The sequence below is a fragment of the Panthera uncia genome, assembly GCF_023721935.1.
Source record: "Panthera uncia isolate 11264 chromosome E2 unlocalized genomic scaffold, Puncia_PCG_1.0 HiC_scaffold_20, whole genome shotgun sequence".
NCBI classification, from domain to species: domain Eukaryota; kingdom Metazoa; phylum Chordata; class Mammalia; order Carnivora; family Felidae; genus Panthera; species Panthera uncia.
The window spans coordinates 6,340,100-6,355,977 of record NW_026057589.1 but is presented as its reverse complement, the minus strand read 5'-3'; the positions used below and the strand labels follow the sequence as shown (position 1 = coordinate 6,355,977).

General features: G+C 51.7%; 1 long non-coding RNA gene across 2 annotated transcripts in view; it reads left to right on the top strand.

Moving 5' to 3' along the window:
- LOC125916400 (uncharacterized) overlaps positions 1–15,878 on the top strand; it is a 544,336-nt gene that overhangs the window by 204,021 nt on the left and 324,437 nt on the right. The gene's annotated exons all lie outside the window — the stretch shown is intronic.

Here is a 15,878-nt window from a genome sequence, read left to right as displayed (position 1 = left end):
GTAACAGTGATTTCAGGAATAGAATTTAGTGATTCATCACTTACATACAACACCTGGTTGTAAGCCTCCATTTCTGGCCTTTGCAAGCCTGGGGTGGAGAGGCCTGGCTTGGACCCCCACCTTCTCAAGTAAAATGGGCAGGAGGGAAAACCTGGGGTGGGATTGCATCCCTAGTACCTCAGGCTTGTGTTGGCTGAAGACAAAACCTGGAGCCTGGAGCACACCTCAGGAGCGGACACAGGCCGCCTGGTGAGGGCGGAGCTCCTCTGGCAACATCCCTACAGGCCGCTGCTCCAGGAACAATGAGGGGCCTGTTGTGGGCAGGACAGCATTCCCCCAAATTCGTGTCCACCCAGAACCTCCAAATGTGACCTTATTTGGAAATAGGATCTTTGCAATTACAATTAGTTAAGGATCTTAAGGTGAAGTCATCCTGGGTTTAGGGTGGGTGCCAACCCCAATCACTGGTGCCCTTCTAAGACCAAGAGCCGACCCACAGAAGCACAGGAGGAAGGCCATGTGAAGACAGAGGTGGAGTGATGCAATTATAAGCCAAAGAGCGCCGAGGATGGCCAGGTGCTTCCAGAAGCCAGGAAGAAGCATGGAAGAGGTCCTCCCGCAAAGTCTCTCAAAGGAACCGCTCCCATAGACGTCTTGATTTCGGATGTCTGGCCTCAGAAGTGTGAGAGTGCATATTTATGTTTTAAGCCAGCAATCTTGTGGTAATTTGTTACAGCGGCCGCAGGATACACGTGCGGGGTGTTTGGGGTCACTGACCTTCCTTGTCCTCCTCCCTGTGCTCCCAAAGCTTCCCCACACAGCGTCTTCTCTCATACGCATATGCTACAAAAAGCCAGTGTTTCACACATGAAAAAAAACTGTTACACACAATGTGACATGTGTGGGTGTTACAGGGGTTGGGACACTCAACTCACTGAATCTGCTGATAGATCTTTGCCTCTGCTCTCTGCCTCCCAGTCTGCAATATTTTCTTTCCTTCACATTATATCCAGTAAGGGAGGAGGCAGCAAAGAAACAAACAACAGGCAAAGGGCAAACCTGGTTGTCCAGAAATATCCTTGCTTTAGCAGCCTGGATGGATTCTGGCAGGTCCTGGGGCACCAGGGCTGTTCCAGGCCGTGACCACACTTCACGTGGCTTCTCGGCTAACAGATGAGCAACGTATCAGTTAGCATTTGCTGCATAACAAGCCACCCCCAGACCTGGTCCCTTAAACAGCAACATTTACGAACCTCATGATTCTGCAGTCAGCACTTTGGGGCCCGTCAGGCAGTTCCGGTGTTGTCTGGGCTCACTCACCCGTGTGTGGCCGTGTGCCAGCTTGCCTGGAGGTGGACTGATCTACCGTGGCCTCCTTGGGTGGTGGTTGGCTGGCTGTGGCTTAGGGTCATTGGGCTGACTGAGAGACGTGATTAGAGGTCTCTAATCCTATAGTAGGCCAGTGAAGGGGGGCTGTCACATGACGATGGCAGGGCTCCAAAGCCGAAGCCACAGGCCTTTTGAGGCCATCACTTCCTTTGCATTCTTTTGACCAGAGCAAGGCCCTAGAGCAGCCCGGATTCGAGGGATGGGCCAGTAGACAGTGTCAGGATGGGGAGCTGCAAGGTCACATTGCATGGGGCGTGGTCACAGGAGAGGCAGAGAACTGGGGCCACTTGTGCTGACAGCCTATCCACAGCCCACCCGTCTCTTGGCCTGGGCGGAGAAGTTCCCCGCTGTTCTTTGCTGTCCTCTCTGTCCGGGGGTAGTCTTGCTGTGAGAGGTGAAGGCAGAACCCAGCTTTTAGTACTTACACGTTCAGGGTAGACCTGTAATCTGTCATTCCAGAAACATTACTTGCATCAAACATTTATTCTAGCACCCAGCCCAAGGCCAGGCATAGAGACCCACGCAGGGAGCCTGGATATGGTACCAGTTAACAGCCTGGACTTTGAAATCAGACGGGCCTGTCTTTGAATCTCTGCTCTTACAGGCTACAGGCTTTGGGGCGAGTCACTGTCCTTTCCTGAGCCTGCTTTATTATTGACAAAATGGGGACGATTATGTCTGTCTTACGGGGAAGCTGTGAGGCCTGAATCAGATACCAAAGGTAAAGTGCTTAGTGCAGCACCTGGCCCGCAATGGATGTCACTGAATGGTAGCTATTATTATTAATAATAAATGTAGGCTGAGGGGTTGCCTAGATGAGTGAGTGTCTGGGCAACTTTCAGCCAAACGTGCGTAATGAATGCTCACTCCCTCCCCATCCTGGCCCCAATAAAATATACAAAGGATCTAAGAAAACCCATTAACTGTGGCTAACTTTCATAACAAGAAACCTCCCAGCCACAACCCCCTTGTGACCGGGGCATGTGGATGCATTAGTAACACCCCACCCTGCTTCTGGGCTCCGGGAAGCCGCACCCCTCACTGCGCCCACAAACAACTCCTCCGATCGATCGCTTCTTGTGCACCAGTGGCAGCCCAGAGGCATTTTCCCCCAGGTTTCCCGGACAATTTTGTCTCTACACCTGCACACAGTCTTCTTTTTTCCCTCCTTGCCAAATCAAAGCACGCCTTTGCTCTCTGCCGCCTGCCTCAGAGCAGAGTTGGCGGGGAGGGCAAGGAGAAAGCTGAGCGATTAGACAACTCACTGGCCCCTCCTGGAGGCTGTAGCTGTTTTTAGCTCTGCCTCTCCTGCAGGCAGGCCTGGCCTTGGGGTCTGGGCCCAGCCTGGTAAATTAGTAACAGCAGAAGACTGTCAGGGCCCCTCCAGCTCCAGGAGAGGGGAGGAGCCGCTGCCTCTGAGCACTGAGCAGTTGGAGGTGCTGTCTTACTTTTTCCCTTTATTCTGTTGTAAATGACAGAGTTTCCCCCTTTAAGCGTGCACGCATTGCCTTTGTCCAGATGCTCTTTGTCAAATAGCCCAGTGTAATTACGAACAACAATAAACTCCCCCTTCTATATATTTTTAGTGGAAAATAAAAACACATTTTCTCATCCGGAACTGCACGCCACAGGAGAATTCAGAGGACGCGGCTGATGCAGGGTTTTGGGGGCAGTGGAGGAATCCTGGAGCTTTTAGAAGGAGAGAAAAAGCTTCCAGGTTTTCTTAAATGACATTCAGAAGTTGAGGCCACTCCCAGGGGCCAGGGACGGGCAGGAATTGGGGTACCTGGGAGTGTAGGGGGTAAGCTGTAAGAGGGTCAGTTCCTGGAGGCATATGGGCCCCATCCAGGCTGATACAATCTGCTGGCGAGACTAACTCTGGACTTGGATCTAACAAAGACTATAAACGAGAAGTTCAGAGACTTTTTTTCGGCCTTTCAGGAGTCGGGTAGTTTTAAATGAAGGCAGATGTAGCCTGAGGCCTCAATTTGCCTGCCCCCCACCCCCCCATCCTGCTGTAACCTTATTAAAGGATAAAAAGAAATGCAGGACTTTTATGGTAAGAAAGGACCGGCAAGGCGAGGTGCCTTCCTGGAGCCAAGAGGGGTTCTAGGAACATGGGCAGAAGGTGGGATCCCCCGCTTCCCACAAAAGGCCCCTGGGGGAGGGGGATGGGGAGGGGAGGCGAGGCCCTGGGCAGGGGCAGGGGCGGGGGCAGTAGGGAGAGCAGGAGGGGACTCCCAGCTGGTGCGGCATGTTAGGTCTTTGCTAGGTCAGCCCCCCCGCGAGGGCAGCCCCTCACCCCACAACTCTGGGCGTCCACGCAAGATGCGTTGTGATTCCATGTAACAGGGCACGGAAGTGGGAGCCCTGACTTTCCAAGGTAGCACAGCACCTGGCTTCCTGGGAGGGGCGGTGCAGGGAGAGAGGGGCCGAGGAGGCCTTCCTTCAGGTTTGGAGGGTGGTCAGTAGGGGACACGTGCTGTCCCCTCTGGCTTCAAGTCTTCCAGTTCTCTCTTCTCTCCCCTACCTGGTCTCGTGTCTCTAGTCTTTTTGGCCGCAGTCTCTTTTCCAGAAGGCAGCCAGAGTGGCCCATGTAATCACAGATCTGACCGTGCCACTGACTCTCCCCTGAATCTCTCCCATGGTTTCCAGTTACTTCTGGGAAAGAGTTCTGTAAACTCTGTAAGGTGTTATATAGACCTTCTGCAGCCCCTCTTGTACTCTCTGTTCCCTCACCCCTTCCACCCTGGGGTGCGGGGTACACAGCTTGCGGGCACACAATACCATACACTGCCTGTTTGCATGTTGTTACAGCCACTGTCAATGCCCTGCCCTGATTGCCTCCATTTACCCCCAAGATACCCCCATCCGTGATGGATGGTTCTGTGTCTCAGATGGCTTCAGACCTCAAGAACTTGCAAGTCTCTGCCTGATGACTTGGTTCTGTCTCGGGAAGATGCCCTGCCTGCTTACCAAGTAGGATAGCCGTGGGAGGGTGTGGGGGGAGTGATTGGGATGACTCAGGAGCCACCCGCAATCAGTGAATGAGGAGCAGGAATTGGAGGCGAAATATCCAGTTTTCGAGGGCCTCGATGGGACGACTCTGAGGCACATCCTTCACAGCCTCTCAGAGCGTTCCCGGGGGGATTGGGCCCCAGTTACCTTTACAGTGTCCCATTTGTTCATAAACGCATGCTTTCCTCTTCTCCCTGTTGGTTTGGGCTGAATGTTTGTGTCTCCCAGAATTCATATGGTGAACCTCTAACCTGCCACGCGATGGGACCGGGAGGCAGCGTGTTTGGGAGGTGATCGAGTGAGCAGGGTGGCCCCCTCATGATGAGATTGGTGCCATTTTAACGTTTCTGAAGGAGCTTGCTTCCCCTTTCTGTTCTCTGCAGCAGTGGGCCACCTGGAGGAGGCTCCCACCACTACCGGCTCTGTTGACCCCGATCTCGGACCTCCAGTCCCCAGAGCTGTGAGGACTCCATTTCTGTTGTTTTTAAGTCACTCAGCCTATGCTATTTTGTTATAGCAGCCTGAGCTCACATCTGTAGAACATCTGTCTTACTGCCCCAACCGCCCACCAGCTTCCTGGGATCACCCCCTAAGTGCTCCTTCGCACCCACATTCTAATCTCGGGTCTGCTCTGGAGGGATCCCAAACCGTGCCACATCTGCTCCTTCCTTCTGTCTGGAGCACTAACTTCTCCCACCTGGTTCTCAGCTCAGGCTTTCCTGCCCAGCCTTCCCCGACAGAGGCTGCCTTGCTCTGTGCTCCCATGGCGTCTGGCTCTGTCCTCTGGTGGACTTGCTGCTTGGTATAATCTCTCAGCTTGTCAGTGTGGTTCCGGGGAGTGGGTCCCCTCGGCATCCGAGGGCGGTTCGTTCACGTCTGCGTGTCCGGTGGCTGGCACAGCGCCGGTCCATAGTAGGGGTTCAACAGACACTCGTTTAGGGTGCCGACACGATGGACCCTTGTAAGCATTAGTGTTTGGGGCTTAGAAACAGCAGCAAATAGTGTTTTCTGTGTTTTACAGATTTGTCCTTCCTTGGCCAAACAAAATACATAAAAGAATTTCTCGAATAATATCTTGCCTTCGCATAGGGTGAGCGCTTCCCAAAGCGCTTTTGTGTGGATCTGGGTCTCACCTAAACTCTGCAATGAGCAGACAGCACGGCCCCATTTTACAGACAAGATCACTGAGGCAAGTTGGCTGGCCTGAGACAATAACCATGAAGGTGGAGATTGTAGTACAGAGAAGTTAGGTAAATGGCCCAGAGGCGCATGGCGCAGAGCCAGCAGGAGAGCGTCAGCCAGACCCCAGGCTTATCTTTCTGTTGAATCCATGTTCTCTCCCCTGGCCAATTACCTGGAGTGGGTGCCTGCTGTTGTCAGGCTCTGTGTGCAGTGGTGGTGGTGTTGGTAGTGGCAGTGGGGCATCCCTCCCCTTCCCTCCCCTTCCATCCCTTCCCCTCCCCTCCCCTTCCCTCTGCATTTTGTTCTCACAAAGATCCTCTAAGCTGGAGAATGCAGTTTCCCTTTTTCAGATGAGGAGATTGAGGTTCTGAGAGGTTCCAGGGACAGATCCAAGCTCAGGCCCTACGTCGCTGTGACTCTGTATCCAGTCTATCTGGATAGCCAGCATATTCCCTTTTCCTAAACTTTCCTCTTTTATGTCCCAAAGCAGACAGCACAGGGAGAGGAGTATTTCAGGAATGTATTTTTAATGGCAGGCACTGATCGTAAACCTTGGGTGTTTGTGTCTGAGACTCAGGGTTTCCAGCAGAGACGCAAATGGTGGGCGTGGACCACAAGAGCTAAGGCAGCTGCGATATTTATCCTTCAGATGAGAGGGCTTTGTTAGCGGAGTAGGAGTAGGGAGGAAGTGGAGGAGGAGGGAGGAAAAGAGGAGATAGAGGGGGATTGCTTCCTTTCTCTTGCTAGCCCGCACGGGACCAGCCCCTCTGGGCTTTCTAGAACCCATTCTACATGTCTCCTTTCTTCTTTGGGTAGACGGGAGATCAGATAGAGGAGGTCAGACGTTTGCCAAGTTGAGAAAGGCTTTTTATCCTTTAAAAGCTCAAATAGCCTTTGCTCTTCCCTTTTCCCCTCCCCCATGCCCCTCCAGTCTCCAAGGCATCAATCCTCCTTCTTCAATAGAATCTATCCCTTGGCTCCTTTCCGCATCACTCGCCTGGATAACGGGAGGACACTTCTGGCTGTTTCTCTGCTTCTCCTCCTGTCCCCACCTGTCCCTCCCACGCTGGCCCCGGAGTGACCCTTCCACAAATGCAAACCTGACCTGAGTCATCCTCCCACTTAAACCCTCTTGTGCTTCCCCATAATAATAGTGTACATCTGTCTATAAACTGTCATGTGCTGGCAAACCAGCGGAAAAAGAAAAGTCCCAATTTTATTGTATTTGCTGATTGCTGTGGTGTAAAGATTCCCACTGTTTCAGGCTGCAGCCTTCTGCTGGCGGCACTCGGAATACTTAGCAATGGCTGTCGATGAGTGGCAGCAGTGACTCTGGCCCATCGCTGCATAGCTCTCACAGGGCTCCTGGCACCGCTTGAAGACTTCTGTCTTTGTCTGCGTTCTCCCCTGCCTGGCGTGCTCTCTCCTCTGGTCTGTGTTTATTCAAATCTTCCCCCTTCCCCAGTCTCACCTCCGGTCTCACTTGTTCCAGAATTCCTCCCCAGACCGCTCCAACAGTGGGAAGTTCTCCCATCAACCCCCGATTTGCTCTGTCTAGCAGGATCCCATGTCCCTTCCTTGGGGAGAGTGGTCCATTTCAGGGGCCCAGCCGCCATTTGTGAATTTGAGGTGTTAGTAACGCTTGCCAGGAACCGGGCTGTTCCAACGAGTATTGATTGAGCACCAACAGTGTGGTCCGTCTCAGGGTAATGGCTCGTGGGGGCAACACACATGCCAGCCTTGAGCCTTGCCCTCAGGGACCCAGGAGCTGGCTTTGGGTGTCATGAGCCTCAGGAGGTGGGGCCCCCAGGTCAGCAGCTCTAGCACTTTGTGGTGAGGAGCCCCTGTCGTTTGTCTTACACCTCAGCCTGATTCTCCTTCCAGTTATGCTTTCCTCATCATTGCGATGGATGGAGGCCATTAATCCTGATTAGCAGATGATGTGTCCCTTAATGGGAAAGCAGAAAGGGGGATTTGCAAGGTCAATATGTGCCCTTTCCATTAAGAGTTCAGTTCTGTAGAGAAGGAAAGAGAGAACCACAGCTGCTTTTCCTGCCTAGTACACAGAGGGGTAGGGTGTCCCCCAAATCCTGCCTGGAACCTGTCATCCTCACCACAAACCTTCACCACATCCTGCTTCTCTCTATGAAAGGACTGAGTTTGGTATTAAGGAACCCTTAACATTAACACAAAAATGAGATTTGTTTTTTCCCCTAAATGATTGGTAAAATCCAAAAAATTAATAAAACCCAGTGCTGTCAAGGCTGCTACAAAATGACATTCTTGTCTACTATCTGTGGGAGAGTGCATTGGGTCACACTTCTTTTTGGAAAGGAGGCTGGCATTGTCTGGATAAAATAAAAATTTACATCTGAGGAATCTGTAAAATTTATGTAAATACTAGCACGTGTGCGTTAAAGATGCACTCTTTTTTGGTAAGAGCAAAAAATCGGAAATAACCGTTCATCAGTAGGGGATTGGTCGAATCAAAGGCGAAATACTTACAAAATACAACAAAACTTTCCATTTTAGAAAAGTGTAGTGGATTTATCGGTGATGATTTGGGTGATAGTCCGTGATGTGTTCGTAGGTGGGGGGTGAAGTGAGTTCCAGAGTGTTGCTGATGTCCCAGCAGAGCAGGGGCCATGCCCCTTATTCACAGCTGTCCCCAGCACCTGGGACGGAACCTGGTCCCAGGAAGTGCTCTATAAATGTGGCTACTCTTACTGTTGTCAGCAGGCCATAAAGAAGTGATGAATGAATCCTACTTTGTAAGATATTACATAGAAGCATAGAGAATATTTGGAAGGAACTTCATGAAAATGTTAACAGAGTGACTGCCTGTTTGGGGTAGAAGTGGCTGAGAAGGGATGAGACACCCAGTGGTATCTTGTATGTTTCTGTATTGTTTGAATTTGTCATGGGTTTCAATTATTTTTGTGATCAGACTAAAAACCAAAATAATTGGAAAAAAATATCCCTTCATACTCTTCCCCTACAATCACACTTTTTTTTTTTTTAAGTGTATTTATTTATTTTGAGAGAGACAGAGACAGCATGAGTGGTGGAGGGTCAAAGAGAGAGGAGACAGAGAATTCCAAGCAGGCTTCTCTCTGCCGGCACAGAGCTCGACACGGGGCTCAAACCCACAAAACCGTGAGATTATGACCTGAGCTGAAACCAAAAGCCAGACACTCAACCAACTGAGCCACCCAGGCGCCCCTGCAATCACACTCTCATACGCGCCGTTAATACCCCCAACACACACACTCTGGCCTTTGCACGTCTGGGGACTCGTCCTGCTTCTAGTGATTCCTGCCTGGCACGCTGGATCACAGGAGCTCTTCTCACAGGGTGGTAGAGAGAGTCGTAGGTGCTAATGAGGGGAGTGCGCTCAGGGCCACCCCTTGCATGCTGAAGTGGCTCATAAGCGTTAGCTACCTCCCGCCATCCCTGGAGTTCCATTCACTGACTCTTCCACTCACCTTTTGTTGCCCCAGGGCCTATGCTTGAGTTCATCAGAGAATAGTTAGTTCCTGAAACAAGACCAAGGATGAAACCCTCAGGAAGATCCTGCCCCACTCTGTTGTTTTGTGGAAACCAGGGCTCAGAGAGGTTAAGTGACTTTCCCGGAGCCACACAGCTTTCAAGCGGTAGAGATGGTATCTGCTCTGGACTCCAAAGCCATCTGCTTTCATTGCACTGAACTGCCCTGCAGGGACTTCCTGTTTGCCTTCCCAGGAGGACTCCCAGTGGCACAGGTGCCTTTCACTAAGAGGAAGGTGTCTCCAGTGGGGGCTTACCAATCACTCAGAGGCTGCCCTGTCCAGGGCCACCTTCTTCCTCAGGCCTTCCTCCAAGCCTGAGAAAGGAAGGGGCTGGCTTGGAGAAGCATACCCACATTTGTACGGACTCAGGGACTCCTTCCCTGAGCTGGTCCTCTCCAGCCACACACACCCCTGGGCTGGCCTCCCCACGAAAAGATCTTCCTTGGTCATCACAAGCCTTAGAGCCAGCAGATCTGGGTCCACGGCCCTGTTCTGATTAGCTGTGGGCCTTGGATTTCTCAGTTGCAAAATGGGGCCAGTGAGACTTACCTGTCAGAGGCACGAGAATTCGATGAGCGAGGCGTCACATAGCTGCCGGGTGTGGGTCCTGGCACGCCATGGCAAGCTGATTGGATGATCAGCAAATCTGAACTGCTTTGATTCAAGAAAGGTGCTTTCCTCCTGGGCCTTGAAGCCACCTGCTGCATGTGACAGGGCTCCGTGGCTTGAGAGTAAGATGAAAAAGCAGTGTTTCTGACTATTCCCTCAAAGTCAGCGTAGTTGTCTTTTGCCCATTCCAAGTATCCCTAAATATGTGTGGGTGCAGGGGTGGCGGAGAGATTAACATCATGGTCTTAGCGCTTTAGGGTCCTGGGTTTAAGTTCCAGGCCATCACGTACCAGCTGACCTTGGGCAAGTCCCTTGGGGTCACGAGCCTCCATTTCTTCACCTATAAATTCAGGCTTTATATTAACATCCACCTTGTTGTAAATATTAAATGAAATAAAGGATACAAAGCACTTAGCCCAATGCCTGGTGTATGGTAAATACCAATAAATGTCAGCTTCTTTTAATATTTTATCATTGTTACTGTTTCTGCTATCACGGTGTGGTAGTCCTTCATGCTGTTCACCCAATATTTGCCGTTCACCTCTGGGCAAGTGGTAGAACCATACTTCTGATCCATTAAAATTAGGCATCGCCTCCGACTTGCTTGGAGCCAATGAAACATAAGGAAAAATGTGTGTATCACCCTGGACAGAAGTTCTCAGGGCTGGAGTATGATTTGCTACGTTTGCTTCTCCTGCCACGGGAGGGGTGAGGACAAACTCTGCCCTGCGCATACGTGCAGGTGACAAACCGTGCGTGGGGAGAAGCCACTGAGTGGGGTTCAGTTGTCGCAGTGACACAACCTGGCTTCTCCTGACTGCTACGCGTGGGCCGGCCCCGGCGTGGCGACACCGTGGGTGGTAAATGGCCTTCTGCTTTGTCACCTGGAGAGGAAGAAGAGAGGGCAAAGGAGGAAGATTTTGTCCAGTGGAGTGATGAGAGCAGGCAAACCCAGCACCCTCCTCCCTCCGACTGGAAGGATTGGGATGTGTGGGAGGCTGCACAGACCAGGGCCCAGATTGCAGCTGTGCACTGCCTCTTTGGAACCAGTTGGTCCTCTGCCTGAACTGCCCCCACCTAGTTCTCTGCAAAGAGTGGGCTGTTCATGCATCTTGCAGTGTGAACTTCCAAGTGACTCCCGAGGATCAGTGCTCATGAGGAATTTGAAACTGCACTCCCTCGAGGTGACCTGGCAGAAACTCCTCTGCACCTGCTCCCTGCCAGATCCACAGGTGTGCTTCTGGGGCAGGGCCGCCAGAGAAGGGCCCTGACCCGAACACCCCTCCCTGGAGACTCTCTGGTTCCCTATGCAAGGGATCACCGGAGAAGACGGTAGAAAACCCTGGTCCTCTTGAAGGAGCTGATGTGTGACCCACAGTCATTTCTCTTAAGGTATAGGTGACAAATATAGAGTTATTCAACACCCCACTATGTCAGTGGAGGTGAGCCACAAGATACAAATGCAGAAAATCTGAGAGACGGATCCTCAGGAGTCAAAAGGGACACCGAAAGAGGAGATTGGTGGCCGGGATGGGCAATAAGTCAAGCCTCCTCTGGGAGGTGATGCAGGGACTTTGTGGTCGGGCAGCTTGGGTTCAAAACTTGCTCTTGCCCCCTGGCAGCCGTGTGATCCCCAGGGGGAGGGTGGATCGTTCTGGGCCATGAGAGTGCATTGGCTCGGTTCATGAGATGTGTGAATGTCTCTGCTGGGTCGTGAGTGGGGCACTCAGGATGCACCCCCACCATCTGAACACCTTATCCTGTGCTCCCTAAAATAGATCCACACCAACACCAAGAGCCATCTTTTCGTTGTTTCAGTGCAGAAATACAATTAAACTGAAAACACTTGCTGATCTCTTACTCTGTGCTGCAGAGATGATGAAGGCACCATAAGGAGACCTTGGAGTTAGAAATCAGGAAACAGTCTGGGAAAGTCCCTTCCCTTCTCTGGGACTTGGGCTCTGTATGTGCAACAGGGAGAGACCAATGGCATCTTCTCTGAACATTCTGGGGCCGCTGAATGAAAGGGGGTGTGCACAAGCCATTTGCAAATAACAAAGCTCTGTACAAGCATGGGGGGTTTGAAATATTATTGAGTCCGATGCTGTCCGCTTGAGGGTCACCCCTGATTGTGCCCATGTGTTCCCATGAGAGCTTACTGGGGTATTCCATGGGATGACTTGGTCAGAGACATTGAATTGGAATTGGCTAATGTCAGGGCCCTGGGTGGCTCTCCATGCACATTTCCTTGGAAGAGAGGGGACTGTTGCTTCCGTCCGTCAGTGGGTTCCACCAAGAGCCAGCCCCCACATTCCCGTCGTGAGGAAGGAATGGAACTGTATCCTGCCTGAAGAAGTGCTAACCATCTGGCCCATACGGCCATGTGCCAGAGGATTGTCTTCAGTGTTGAAACAGCAGAGATGCAGAGGGAGGCTGGGGAGATGTGTCTTAATCTCCATGAGGGAGGAGGTGCAAATGGTTGGACACCGACGAACCTTGGTGTGTCCCTTGAGAATCGGGAAAGCCTTCTTATTTGTAAAATATCACTGACTTTTATGATTTCTGAGCCCAGATGTCCCTAATTGAGCTCCTTGATTATTTCTTCCTTGAGCTTTTTAATTTTTTTAAATAAAATTGTTGTGGTCTCAGCTTCAAAGATGACCTGATTAGCTACCCAGCCGCAGGCTTCTCGGCAGAGCAGGGCCGGCTTTCACTCTGAGTTCAGAGCTTTCAGGAGCAGCGCTGTGGGCGTGCTGGCTTTTCTCTCCAGGAAGACGGGAAGGCAGCAAGCCTGGCTTCGGGGTGCAAACCATAAGCCAGTTACTGTCATGCAAAAACATTAATAGAGGCCGACTCAGAGTTAGGCGTGGTGGTAGGTAATGGGAGCAAAGTTATTGCTGTTGGATGACCACCAGAGAGGTGGGGAAGGAGGCAAATAGGAAGTTGATTGCACGGGAGCGTAGACATCGTGTCCCCGGACCTGCTTGCGGCGTGGCTGGCCAAGGAGCGGTGTTTGAGCAGATCCATCAAAACTGTGGAGTCTGGAGGAGTCGGAAGGGCTCATGGATGTTTCAGCACAGGGGCAGTGTGGTAGAAGGCTGAGAGGCCTGAACTTGGTAAGAGGTTCCAGTGTGTAGAGAATAGGCTGGTGGCAAAGGGGTGTGTGTGAGACCGGGAAGAGCCTCTAACACTGAGGATGAGGCAGAGAGTGTCAAGTCTGTGTTTTGGAAAGGTTTTCTTTAAAAAAAGGTTTTTTTTTAAATGTTTATTTTTGGGAGAGAGAGAGAGAGACAGAGAGGGAGAGAGAGAGAGAGAGCAAGCTGGGGAGGGGCAGAGAGAGAGGGAGACATAGAATCTGAAGGAGGCTCCAGGCTCTGAGCTGTCAGCACAGAGGCCGATGTGGGGCTGGAACTCATGACCTGAGCCGAAGTCGGACGCTTAACCGACTGAGCCACCCGGGCACCCTGGAAAGGTTTTCTGTGAACATCCCTTGTGATGGGAAGCTCACTACCTCTGGGGGCCCATTCCACCTTCAGCTCTGACCCATAGTAAAGTCCTTTCTGAGAGCAAGCCAGTGCCCGCTGTTGGCCTCGGGGGTTCCTGAAGGACAATCCCATACCATGCTCAGTCCTTTCGTCCTTGTTTGTGTCCTTGATAGAGTGATGGACATTTGTTTATTGGACAAGCGTGATCACTTCCTTTAACCATGACCACTCCAGAGCTTAGGCATGTGCTGTAACCTCCAGAACTTTCTGTTAGTGACCCGGGATGGTCTATTATGGGAAACATTGTCTTACTTCATCTCTGTAGTTTGCCTAGTGGCTAAAAGCTTTGGGGTTTGGGGTTCAACAGCCGTGGTGTTGAATCCTATTTCAGCCACTTTGTAGCCTTCTGACCTTGAGCAGGTGCCTTTCCTCTCCAAGTTCAGCTCCCTAGCTGGCCACAGGGGATTACCATAAATGCAAATAACACACCAGCTCACTCCGTGCTGGTTAAGAGGCCTCTCTCTTCCCAGGCAGTTGAGAGGGAGTCTTGGAAGATTCTCGGTCAGTGCTGTCACTGAGAAGACCCCAGAGCCCTGGGCCCCTTTTCAGCCACCTTTCTCTCCTAGGAACCAGTTCACGTGTTTTCTGCCCACAGTGGGCCGCTCCCGTTTCTGTACATTTATCTGGCATGCTCCGTTCAGTCTCTGTTGGTTTAGGAACCATGTACAATAGGCATGTTGCAGGCTGCGTCGGCCCATTTTTAGACAAAACATTTTGACGGTGCATTCCTGGCATTGCCTCTTTCACCTGGCTTTTGCAGGTCCTGGGATGTGCTCTCCCCGAGCCTTTGACTCTCTGAACCTCCAAGTGCTGAGTGTCCACTGGGGTCAGCCTGGCTGGAGTCTGGGGCTACCCAGCATCAGAGCGGGCTGGCTCCTTGGGCATCACCCAGCTCACACGCTGCCCACAGACTGGGAGATGGGGGCCCAGCGAGCAGGGTCGGGGGAGACTTGTCTGAAGTCACAGGGCACATCGGTGGCAGAGGTGGGTGGACAGTCCCCCTCCTTCGGCTCCGGCTCCGTGTCCTGCTCTCAGCTGGGTCTCTGAGGGCCCTGAGGGAGCCTGAGTGTTGCTGGCCTTGTTCATTGGGGCTGAGCTCATTCATTCTGCAGGCCTGCACGCCTTTCTGTAGGTGCACAACTCCTGCTGCCGGTCCAGCTCGAACCTGGCTTTATTCGTGCCCAGACCACCTGAGCTGCAAACACCCAGAACTCAGTCACTCAGCAGACGTGCCCTAAAGTCCTTCTCCTGCCCGGCTCCTGGCTGAGGGGAGGCTGTGCAGTGTGAACACTCAGGGAGCCCCCAAGCAAGGCAGGGGAGTCCAGCAGCTGTGGATCAGGGGAACTGGATCTACAACCCCTTTCCCCGTCTCCCCCTGGCCCTGCCCCAGGCCTTGAGAGCACTAGTCTGTGAGCCAGGTGCATGATTTTCCTAAGAGTGAACTGACATCCAGTGTATTTGTTTTCTTCTTGCTGCTGTTACAGATGATCACAGACTCAGTGGCTTGGAATAATTCAGATTTATTCTCAATTCTGGAAGTCAGAAGTTCAAAGAGAGTCTTACGGGGCTGAAATAAAAGTATTGGCTAGTTCCTTCTGGAGGCTCCAGGAGAGTCCCATTTCCTTACGTTTGTTGCTTCTAGAGTATTCCTTGGCTCGTGGGCCCCTTCTTCATCTTCAAAGCCAGAGGCTTGGCATCTTCTTTCTCTGAATCTGCTTCTGTTGTCACATGCCTTCTTCTTTTCTGTTGCCAGTCTCTCTCTGCTTCTCTCTCTAAGGACATTTGTGACTACATTTAGAATTCACCAGATAATCCAGGATAATTTCCACCTCAAGACCCTTACTTTAATCACATCTGTAAAATCCCCTGTGCCATGTAAGGTAACATTCACAGGTTCCCAAAAGTAGGCTGTAGGAATCTTTGGAGACGATTACTCAGCCTACCATAGTCCATTAATGCCATGCCCATTTGACAGACTTGGAACTTGGGGCCTGCAAAATTTAAGCAGTATAGGAAATCGATGTCTGAAGCCTTCTCCCTAATCCTAGAATTGAGGTTTTGAGGTCCTTCTGGGACCTGTGGGCTGGTCTTTGAAAGTGAATAATTTGACACTTTCTCACATTGGTTGGTTGTTTTCTGGGGGTGGGGGGTCACTTCATTGTTCCTTCGAAATTTTGGACAAACGCTCCCTTTTTCCTCATCAATAAGCTGGAATTAGTAACGCCTACCCACTGACCTTGTTGGGTTTTTAGGAAGATGGCCGTCATGAGAATGAAGCCTCTAGGGCACTTCTCCGATGATCGGTGAATACAGCGGTCCTTCCTTCCGCCCTCCCTGTCTCCGTGGTGGGTATAATGGGGTCTCTACCCAGATCCCCTTTCCGGGGAGCAGGTGCACCCACCTTCTGGCTGCTGTGAGTGTTGGAGGCTAATTCACAGCCGCCCCCTTCCTGCAGAATCGCCCTCAGTGAGACAGGGGCTGCCTATGAACAACCCGCCCTGGAATGCGCCCTCACTGCCCTGACTGCCCATTCCATTGACTGACCAATGCGAGCACGAGCAGCTGCTCTCCTTCCACCAGGTGGGAC